General features: G+C 43.0%; 1 pseudogene; it reads right to left on the bottom strand.

Annotated features, from left to right (window-relative positions):
- Nucleotides 1–301: 301 nt before the first annotated feature.
- On the bottom strand, nucleotides 302–9,635 carry LOC131412270 (glyceraldehyde-3-phosphate dehydrogenase-like; annotated as a pseudogene).
- Between the last annotated feature and the right edge of the window lie 1,995 nt (nucleotides 9,636–11,630).

Below are 11,630 nucleotides of genomic sequence, written 5' to 3'. Positions count from 1 at the left end.
ACCCAAAAGATGCAGGGTCCAGTCTCATTATGATATGACCTTCACCAGGTCAAAACTACTTCATCTTTAGCCATTAGAAGTAGAAGACCTGAGATCCCTTCCCAACAGACACACCTAAGTTCTGCGTTACTGTAGTCCCATCTGAACTGAACGCTTCTGCCTTCTCCTCATTTATTTCTCACCCTCCCCATCTGACTCTCTGAAACCACCTTGCTAGAACCTTCTCGTGAATGCAATCACTCAGCTATTCATGGTACTCCGGATCACAACAAGGAGGGGTTTTGTGAGCGGCACCTTCCTTTCACGCGTAGAGATGCTTCAGGTACCTGGCAGTGAACGCCTCCAAGCCGACTGGCATCAGAACCCCAACAGTGCCCTCGCCCACAACTTTGAAGCCTGTTATTATCAAGAATAACACAGGTGCAATTTCAATAGGGGTTTGTGGGGGACAATAGCTTCTGATTGAGATGCAATCCCACCCATGTCAGAAATCGATGCAGCATAATCAACAACTTTGTATTAAAAGACAGCACCGCTCCACAGTTACCTCATGTTCTGCAGGGATCAGTTTAATATGGGAAACACAAGCCAGAAAGCTTGAGAAACTGAAATGTTCTGCCTGACTCTCAAAGAGAGGCTGAAGTCAGAATAAAAGCCATAGTTCCAAACACAGCCTAGGGAGGAAGTCGCTGGGGCAGGGAACACATCTCAACCTGGCCAACAATTCCAGCTGTCAGCCTGCATTCATTACTTATCATGGCATGCCCAGCATGTATGGCCTTGCAGATCACCCAACTCAGTGGGGCAGTGCTGGTCACGGCAGGCAACACTGGTACCACAAGTAGTTGTTGCTACGATGTATTGAGTATTGACTATATACTGGGCACAGCACTTTACAAGCACATTATTTCATTTAACTATATGACAACCTTGTGAGGTGGGTATGTTCATTATGTAGATGTAATTGCTGAGGCACAGAGAGGTTACATAACATGCCCTAAGTCACAAAGTTAGAAAGTAGAGAGCCAAAGTTTACAGTCAGGTCCATCTGGCTCCCGGACCACTGTTCTGTTTTAAGGAAACTCCTTTGAACAGACTAAAACAAAAAAGTATGACATGGCTCTGTCCTATATATTATAGTATATAGCTGGAGAAAGCATCAGACATACAAGATACAATTAGGAAAAAATAAGTCAGTTCTGAAAAGGGCAGAGGACAAATTCTGCAGAAGTAGAGAGCATGTCAAAGTGAGGATATAATTTGTACAGATAAGAGTAGGTTGGAGAGAGTGTCTTCTTGCTGATACATCGTGTTATCTAAGTAGGACTGGGAAGACTATGAAACCTAGGACACGATACTCAACCCATCTCAAGGGGTGGGTTGGCTCCAGGGGCCAGACCCAGCTGGGTATTAGCAGGCAGTATGTGGCCTGTGGATGGATGGATCTAAACAGTGTCCACCCCAGAGAGGTGCAACTCAAGGAAACATAGCGTCCTGGGGGGAGGGAGGAGGCATTCCACGTGAAGGAAATGGAGAAGGGAATGTCTTTGCCACACTGGAGAGGGAGGATAATGAAGTGGATCAGAGGGCAGGCTGGGTTTATCCGAGTTTCTATCAATCATAAGCTGTGTGACCTTGGATAAGTTACCTAGTCCCTGATTCTGTTTCTTTATCTGAACATTAGAGATAATAATGGCTCCTAAGTCATAGAGTTGGAAGGAAGGTTAGAATGATTCATGGAAAACAGTTAGCACAGTGTCTGAAATAGGTTAAGTTCTCTATAAGGTGTTATGTTAATCACATCCAGGACATAGTAAAAATGGTCAGAAGGGGGAAGTTATAAGAACTGGAGAGTCAGCAGGGGGAGTGTGAAGTAGATAGGGATGACAGCCTGGAAGAAGTTGGTGGCAATGGGATGTACCTTGGATGTGGATCACAGGCATGTGGTTGGTGGGGAGTTGAGAAATACTGTAATAATTGATCCTTTAATATGTGCCAGGCTCTGTTCTAAGCACTACATAACTTAACTCATTGACACCTCACCACAACCTCTATGATGTAGGTTACTATATAGCCCCATTTTACAGATGTGGAAACTGAGGCTTAGAGACAGGAAGTAACTTGCCCAAGGTCATACAGCTAATAAAGGGTGAAATTGGGATTCAAATGAGCCATCAAATGATTGACATATTGTCCTCAGGTTCCTATTAAATCCTTGGTTCAGAATTATTTTGGTGCCTATACCAGATGTTGGGAGGGATTTTGGTCATGTCCAGACCCTATATTAGATTCTCTTTAACCACTAACAATCCCAGCTACTCAATAAAATAACATTTTGTGTGTTAGGATACATTTGCTCTTATCTCATTAGATTATGAGCACTTTCACACCTTACCCATCCCAAGCATAATTCATTCAGTCCCTCGTTCAACCAATACCCATTGTTAAACTCTTACCTACATTCTAGGTACTATTCAGGCTGTAGAAACTCGAAGATGAATAAAATACAGAAGCAGAAAAACAGGTAAATAGAAAACCTCAGAACATTCTTATAAATGTTATGGTATAAGCATTAAAAGACTTGTGCATATATGAAGGGGGTGGGCATCATAGGGGGTGGTCAGGAGCCCAATAGCTTCACTTAAGAGATGCAGCTCTTGAAACCCAGGAGTAGATTAGCTCCTGGACACTCTGGCTCTTGCCTCCGTCTCATCTATCTCTGCCTGCTCCGTGCCCAACTGTTATGAGAGGTTCGGGGAGTCGATCGGAGACGTAAAAGACACTTTCCACTCCAAACAAATGGACTGAAGGTATATTTTATTATATAGAGGATAGTAAAGGCGACAGTCTGCAAACAGATCCAAACAGGTCAAATATTAAGAGGGAAAAAACATTAGCCCGACTGGAAAGGGAAAACACCCACATCGGCTGAAGAGAAATGACACAAATCAACCGGAAAGAGAAACACCAGGTTGACCGAAAAGAGAACACATCAAATCAATTACTTCATATCAAATCAATTACTTCACATCAAATCAGTTACTCACAACATCCACGCCCCACTTCCGGGAGAGCCCTGTCAATCGACGCGGCTGGGCAAGGATCACACATCCTGGGCAAGGTGTCCCTTCCACAGGTGGAACTCTCACTAGAGCTCAGTTTCCAGCAGTTTTTATACCATCAGTAATTTTCAGAGTAAGCAATTACAGAGTTTGCAGAGCAAGCATTTAGTGTTCCCATGCACAAAATGGTTATCAGTGGCGTACGTGCACTGAGCCCCCTGGCTAACGTTCCAGCCTAGTAGTTGTGTACGTGCATTGTTCTCTTTGGTTATCGTCCCAGCCCGGCACAGATGGCCAGTCCATCCCATGCTACGACGCTCCAAGAGCCTTGAAATGTTACAACTTGCAACTCTCTCTGTGGGAGAAAGGCCAGTTCCCGGGGAAAGGCCAGTTCCCACCACGCAGAAAGCAGCTTTTATATTTCTTTTTTGTGCTGGTGGCTGTAGGTCAATGGAGCGGCCAAACATGGCTGTACTCATGTCAAGACACCAACTCTGTTTCATCCCCCATGAGTCACATTGACTTCAGCTCCATCCCAGTCCCTGGAATTTTTATGCATTCTTCTAACCACGTAACTTTCAAATTGACTCATCAGTATTGAAGGTGAGATTTTTCCACTTTCCCAAAAGTCAGTTGCTCGGCGATAGAGAGATGGAAAAGAACGACTAACTTCTGAGGGGAGAGGAAGGAAGAGAGCTATGACAGAAAAGTCTGTATATCTCATCCTAAGTTAAAGGGGATTTTATGTGTGGGGGCCGTGTTTTGTACTGGTAGCTAGTATTGAATGTAGCTATGAATGGCCTGCTGATCAGGGCACAAGTCTCATGACCACAAAAATCCTTTTTCAATGTCACCACCAGGGTCATTCTAGCCTTCTCTCTTTCGTTAAAACCTTTAACTTTTTACCTGATATATTCATGCACATTTGAGATTTTTTTCAGAAGTTTATATTACCTTTATAATTAAATCAATAAAATGAAAGTAAAAGCAAAGGATACTATATTAACAAGTTCAGCACTTCTTGGTCACCTACACTGGGCAAAGCAACAAGATAGATACAAAAGAGAAGGAGACATATACCATTTAAGGAACTTTACAATATTTACAGCATAGGATGAAGCAGAAAGTCAATACTGCCCCAGAGAAGCAACTAAGCAATCTGACAAGATAAGAAGATTTGACAGTTATTTATGGTCCTAATAGCTAATATTCTCAAAGTGCTTTTAAGCTATTCTGATAAGGAGGTCTCAGGAGTTATGTACACTCTCAAGCTGTCTTTTACTGTTTCATTTGATTAGAGCAGTAGATTCTCTGCTATTGGTCATGAAACTTAGCTGCTCTGGAATAGAGAAGAAACAGCAAAGAAGGACTGAAAGCTCTTAGTTTAATTCTCTGAAATGTGGCAAGACAGAACTCACTCTTTGATGTCTTAATGCTTTTTATGACCTGAGCAGCAGCAATAAGCCATCTCGTCCTCTGGTGATCAATTGAACACTTGGTGAGACTCTATATCCTAGTAACCAACACAAAAGGATGAGAGGAAGCTGGTGCACACTTACATGACTGAGATCATTCCCCTAGTCGGTTCATACAACTTGTATTCAAAGTTAAGGTGTGAGCTTCTGGTAAGTTTAGGGGATGGGGAGAGACTCCCTCCTTTATGCAAAGGCCTTCTTTATGGGTCTTATAGACAAAGATTGCTTTGCCCTAAATATCATATATCAATATAACAGCTCCCAGAAATTTCACTATTAGCAATTTTTTTTCCTTTATATGCTGCCTTTTCTTCTGTTAAATTCAAGAATTTGAGAGCTGCAGGCAAGAAGTTATAATCAATTGCATTTTAGTCAATAAACATGTATTGAGTGCCTCCTGTAGACCAACACTTTGCTAGGCTTAGGATACAAAGCTAAGTAAAATGCACTCCTTGATTGCAGGACCACACAGTCTAAGCAACAATTTCCTAAAGCCAGCCCAAAGGATTGCAGAAGATTGCAACTGAGGTCCTTGTTAAATAGAAATAAAGATTTTCAGTCTCCGTCCCAGAGAATCTGGTTCAATAAAAGTTCTCCGGGTGGTTTTGCTACATAGCCTGAGTTAGGATTCACTAGTCTAGGAAAGAAATGAACACACCTTTAAGATAAATTGTTATAATTCGGTTTTGTAAATTCTGTAATAGAAGCATCTGTAAAGTGCAATGGGGGCACGCAATTAATACTGACTGGGAGAATGAAGTGGGAAATCTACAAGTTGGACTCAGTATTTGGACTGGGCAGTGATGGACGAGGGGAGCTCATTTGGTAGACAAGGGTATAGGAGAGAAGGGCATTCCACGCTGAGAGAAAAGCTTGAGTTCAGATGCTAAAGAAGAAAGTACTTGGCATGTTCAGCGGGCAATTCATTGCCTGCTGTGATTTCAACATACACAAGAGGGATACGAAGGAGATGTAGGCAACGGGGATAAAGCTACGGGAGAATTAACTAAGAGGTCACAGACAAGTGGGAAAAATGCACTAAACTATTAATTTAAATGTAGATATATTCGTGTGTTTTTCCATTCACTTATTCACTCAGCAAATATTTCTGAAGCACACCCACTGCGCCCACACTGTGCATTTTGTCAGATAAAGACCACAGGACAGGACAGGGGAGCCTTGGAGCATAAGAAGGGAAAGTAGGATGCTCAAGGGTGACCCACTTCCTCACTTTAATGCAAATTACTGAAAATATTGGGATTAGAGAACCAAGATTGGAGCTTCCTGAAATGTGACTAATTTGCATTTGAATATAGGAACTGGAATTAGATAGATAATATATATGAAAATCATTTGTAACTATATATTGCTATACAAATATTTAGATTGCTACATATTAATACAAAAATAGAGTGATGTGTGAAGTGTGAGGGAAGATTGGTCCCAAGACAGGTCGTTTCCTAAAGGGTTCACTTATTCCTGTCAGGTGGTTTAGAACCATGAACTTGTAGAAGCAGGAGTTGCTAGCACATGCTGTAAGAAAAGGATGAAGCTTCAGGTCTGACTTTTGGTTCCTTAATTTTCTATCATAAAAGTCTTCCATTGGGGGTGCCAAGCTATAGGCACTGATTCTGCTCAGAAAATCTCATTGGCTCCCAACTGAGAGATTTTAGCCGGAGATTTTATGCTGCTAACCATTTACTTTTCTTCCTTTCTTTTTTTTCCCTTTTGTTGTGTTCTGTTTTCTGATTTGAACTGTAATGAGGTACTCTGTTTCTTTTTTGTTGTTGTTTTGCTTTGGTTTTGTTTTGGTTTGTTTCATTTAACTTTTTTTCTTTGTGGGGAGGCACAGTATAGACTTTACTGATGTGACTGATGACCTGTGACAAGGTAGGTCTCTACAAGCCACTTCTCTTCTTCAAGACACCTGGGATGGAAATGCATTGAGGATGAGATTCTCAGGGATTGAGGAATAGAGCTGGGCCAGTGTCTTAGGCAGCTTGGGCTACCATAACAAAACACCATAGACTGGGTGGTTTAGACAACAGAACTTTATTTTATTATAGTTCTGGAGGCTGGAAGTCCAAGATCAAGGAGCCAGCATAGTTGGTTTCTGGTGACAGCTCTCCTGCTGCCTTGTAAACAGTTGCCTTCTCTCTGGTGTTTCTTCTTATAAGGGCATGAATTCCATCATGGGGGCCCCACCCTCATGACTTCATATAAATCTAATTACCTCCCAAAGTCCCCTTCTCCAAATACCATCACACTGGGGGTTAGAGCTTCAACATATGACTTAAGGGGACACAATTTATTCTGTAACAGCCAACATATGACTTAGGGGGACACAATTTATTCTGTAACAGCCAGTGACACCCCTCCCCCGCCCCTTCCAGAGGCCAGGAACATTTCTCTTCTCATGCTGTTGCTGGGGCTGATGGTCCGGACCAGGGTGCTTATTTCTTAGCGTCCACATGGGCTATGAAGTCCACACACAGACCACACAGACATTATAGCCAAATTCATCATTATACTAGAAGTGAGTGTTACTGTAAAATCTCACTGTCACCTGGAACACCTCTAAAGGGTCTAATGATGCCTGCTTCACCATTTTTTCAGTGTTGTCATACATTGCAGCTTTCTCCAGAGGTCAGGTCAGATCCATGAAAGACACCTTGGGATGGGAACTTGGAAGACCATGCCAATGAGCTTCCTGTTCAGCTCAGGGAGGTCCTTCCCACAGCCTTGGCAGTACCAGTGGACATAGGGCTGACGTTCTGGGAAGCACCCCAGCCATCATGCCAGAGTTCCAGTGGAGCTATCTAAAGCTTTCTATATGGCAGTAATAGCGTGGGTGTGGTTACCAATCTCTCTGCAGTGCCAATGCTGTTATGATGACCTGGGCCAAGGAGGCCAAGAGTTGATGCAGGAGGCACTGCTGATAATCTTGAGAGAGTGGTCATACATCTCATGGTTCACTGTCACCACAAACACTAAAACATGGCAGCATCAGCAGAAGGGGTAGAGATGATGACCCTTTGGGGTTTACCCTTTAAGTGAACCTTAGCCTTCTAGAAGGTACTGAAGACACCAGCGGACTCCACGACATATTCAGCATGAACATCATCCCCATTTGGTGTTATAAGCTGGAGACGTACTTCCCAATGATCACAAGCTTCCCAGTCTCAGCTTAGACAATGCCACTAAACTTGCCGTGGACACTAAACCTACAGATCACGTGACTGAGGTCAATGAAAGGACCAATGATGGTGATGGTATTGCTTTTCCAGTGTTGAAAGCAGCCCTGCCTGGTGATCAGGCACCCAATATGGCCAAATCTGTTTATTCTGACCTTTATCACCACGTCTTAGGGATGCAGCTTGCACTTCACAAACGGCTCTTGAGTGAGAAGGAGCTTTTTCTTAAGGTGACAAGATGGCAACATGAATCCATGTACCTAATCTCTCCTTCCTCACATTCTCAGTGAAATAAGCAAAGAGGTGTTTGTCTGTATTAGCACTCGAACCAGGGTGGGTTCCAACACATGCACATGGAGGAATTTCTTGGACGTATTGTGCAGAAGGAACCACTGGAGGCTGACATGAGACCCTCAGAGTGAAATAGTGGAGTGAAAACACGGCTAAAGATGTTCCCAGGGCCAAAGCATGCAGCCCCTTGTGGCTCACAGGAAGGGTGTTTTACTTGTCCACTGAGGCCATTGAAAGGTTTTAACCAAGGGAGTGATGTATTAGATACTATTTTTAACAGATTAAGAGACCAGTTAAGAGACTTGGACCAGGGATATGGCAGTAGAAATGGAATGAAGTGGATGGACTTCCCAAATGCGTTGAGGGCACAATTTCAGGATTTAGTGTTGGACTGAATGTTAAAAGTAGCTGTCTCCGGGTGGTGAGGAATAGGAGGATAATTTTTAGTCACTTTTTTTTTTCTTTTGCGCATTTTATAATTTTTTAAACAATTTTTCCTCAATGAACATTGATTATTTCAATAATTTTTTTAAAACTTAAAAACCAAAAAATAAAAAATTCTTTCTCAATACACCAAAAAGGGATAACTAGATTAGGTACAAGGCAGATCCTGGAGAAACAACTTCCAAGTAAGGAAGATCCTTAAAAGAAAACCAAATCAGAAGAAAGAGGACTGAGAGCAGCTGCTGGCGCGTGTAAGTGGCAGGAAACCCTGTAGCCCCGTATTTGGTTAGGGCAGTGGTTGTCAGGTTTTCTCCAGCATTGGAATTTTTTCTTCAAGTAAAATCTGCAGAGAGGCCCTGCATATAACAGAGATCACAGGAGCACTGCTCTGGTTGAAGGGATAGGAGGCCCTGAGCCCCACCTTTTGCATTTACGCCTGTGGTCACCCTCCCCTCTCGCTCCCCTTCCCCAGGAATAAAGGCCGAGGCACCTCTGAGAGTGAGGTCAGCAATGGTTTGGCCTTTTCTTTTCCGTTTCCTCGGCTTTAGGGATTCAAGCAGAGGCAGCTCTGCTGGATGCGTGTGGTACGTGGGTGGCAGACAAAGCTGAATGGAAGCCTGGTTTCAATCTTGAGTCCATCCCGGCCATTATTGTGCACTGGCTGGAATAAGCATATTTTGAAAGCAGTGCAGCACTGATCAGAAAGAAGCCTTAGATGGGAAAACAAGAAAAAGAAGCCTTTTGTCTTTCAAGGAAAGAAAAGACAAGCGAGAGATGAGAACATGACTTGCAAGCAAAATGCCTGCCCCAGGTAAGGGTTAAACTATATGTTTCTTTGATCTTCTGTTGGAATCTGGGCCATTGCTAAAGACACCCAATCAAGTCACAGTGTGAGGAGAGCAGGGTGGGTCCAGCGAAGGTGAATGGGCCGGGCCACATGCCTCGTGGGCAATCACTACCCCTTGTCTGTTATCTCTCAGACAATGAAGGAATGTGATTGTTCCTGCCAAACTGTTTATAGCACAGCTCTAAGAGCTTATGAATTAAGGTTGGGGAACCATACGTTTCAGGTCAATTTACCTGGGAAGAGATTTGATGAAGAACAAGTTCATGGGGGAATAGGTTAAGAACGCATTCTTTTTCCACTCCTGACTCCTCTCCTTCTCCATCCTCGTGGTTCCTATGGCAGTTTCTCTGTTCCTTATGATCTATAACTGCACTCCTGGCCAGAGATGATGCACCACGGCTGAGCCTGGACTCAAGCTGGACCAATCCTAATACCTTATCCACTATCCTAGCTGCTTTCTCCAGAGATGGCAATCTAACCCATGCTGGGTCTATGTGTACCTCACAGGCGTTTCTGGATTTGAAAGCAAGAACATCAGTTAATCTTTTTTGGGCAACTAAAGAGATAAGAATTAAAACTTCATCTCATCCTTCAGTAGGTGGATGGATAAACAAACTCTGATACATCCACACAATGGAATACTATACAGCTATAAAAAAGGAAGAAATGATTGATACACACATCAACCCATGGTAATCTCAAAGATATTATGCTGATTGAGGGAAGCCAGTCCCCAAAAGTTAAATACTGTAGATTTTGTTTATATGACATTCTCAAAAAGACAAACTACAGTGATGGAGAACATGTCAGTGGTCACCAGGGACTATGGGTGGGAGGAGAATGTGATTATAAAGGGATAGCACAAGGCAATTTTGGGTGCTATGAAACTGTTCTGTATCCTGATGGTGGTGGTTACACAAATTTATACATGTATTAAAATTTACAAAATTCATCAGTATTTTTCAAAATAAAAAAAGTCAATTTGACTGTAAGATACTTTTTAAAATAAAATTTTAAAACTTTTGAAAAGAAAAACTTTCTCACCTGCAAGGGGAGATGGCTGGCTAATCTACAAAAGATAGAAAATGGAGAAGATTACAACCACTGAGGGGTGAGAAGACATGAGAGATGAACCAGAGTCCCCTTGGGCCCAGATGCTCTGGCAGCTGCATTCTCATTCTCAGGTTCCATGAGACAATCTTATACTCTTACAATAAATTCCCCTTTTGTGTTTAAGCTCATTCAGCTAGGCTGTTTCATTAGCAATCCAGAATCCTAACTAATTTGGTAAGGAATTGCTGGTTCAATTTTGCACTAGTTGTTCTGGAGCTGGAGGGTAGCTTTCCTCTCCACAGGCATAAGAGTGAACGGAGAGCTGCTTTATAGATACTGTCACCTCAGCACTTGGAGGTTTTACTACGTGGATGATAAAACCCGCATCCCGAATTGCTGACCCACTAAGTCCTAACTCTTGCCAAGAAGTCTCTCTCTAAGGTTGCCACACAATGCTGTGAGTGCTTATTAAATCTAAGACATTTTTAAATAACATTTATTGTTGTACACAGTTTAGCTGACCATGCAGGAGTAGTTTCCACAAAGTATGCCTGGAAGAGTCCCATGGTACCAGCCTGCTGGTGGAGTTTCCTTCCAGAGTGAGGGTGGGGGCTAGGGAAGTCCAGTGTACACAGAGACCAGCCATTCTTCTTTTCTAATCCCCAGGAGTGACAAATATCTGGGGTATCCAACCAGCTTATTTTATTCTTCATGGAGTCTATTCTATCCTACCTCTAATTCCGCTAGGGCTAGATGCTGTGAGCAAATCCTTATTCAGGTCTGCGGTTTTCCCCACTAGTACAAGAGATAAAAGGGGGAATTGTGCTAGGGGCATTCGTTCATATGTTTATTAATTTGTACACCAATCACTAATAAATTTGTGTTTCTTCAGTGTGACCAGCACTTTGCAAAGAAACTAAGATGAGTGAAAGAGTGGTCAAGGTGATCACAGCCATACAGGGAAACAGACTTTCCAATAAATGTCTGCACTCTAGAGGCAGGCCAAGACTCCAAAATGACACCCAGGAAGGAGTGAAGAACAGAGGCAGCACAGGACGGCTTCCGGATGAAAGGCACAAGGGTTTTAAAGGGTGGGAAGGAGTCTGCCACGCTTCCAAGTGGGGAAGGGCTGTCTAGACTGAGTTGACACACACAGTGCAAGGGAGTGTGAAACCGTGCAGTGGTTTTGGAAAGCTCAAAGGATTCTGGTACATGCAGGGGGTGCTGGAGAGACCAGCAGGAGAAGGTAAAAAGCCTGGACTTT

Source organism: Diceros bicornis, chromosome 12 (genome assembly GCF_020826845.1).
Source record: "Diceros bicornis minor isolate mBicDic1 chromosome 12, mDicBic1.mat.cur, whole genome shotgun sequence".
Lineage (NCBI taxonomy): Eukaryota > Metazoa > Chordata > Mammalia > Perissodactyla > Rhinocerotidae > Diceros > Diceros bicornis.
Note: the sequence above shows the minus strand (reverse complement) of the source record. Positions and strands in the feature narration are given on the sequence as shown.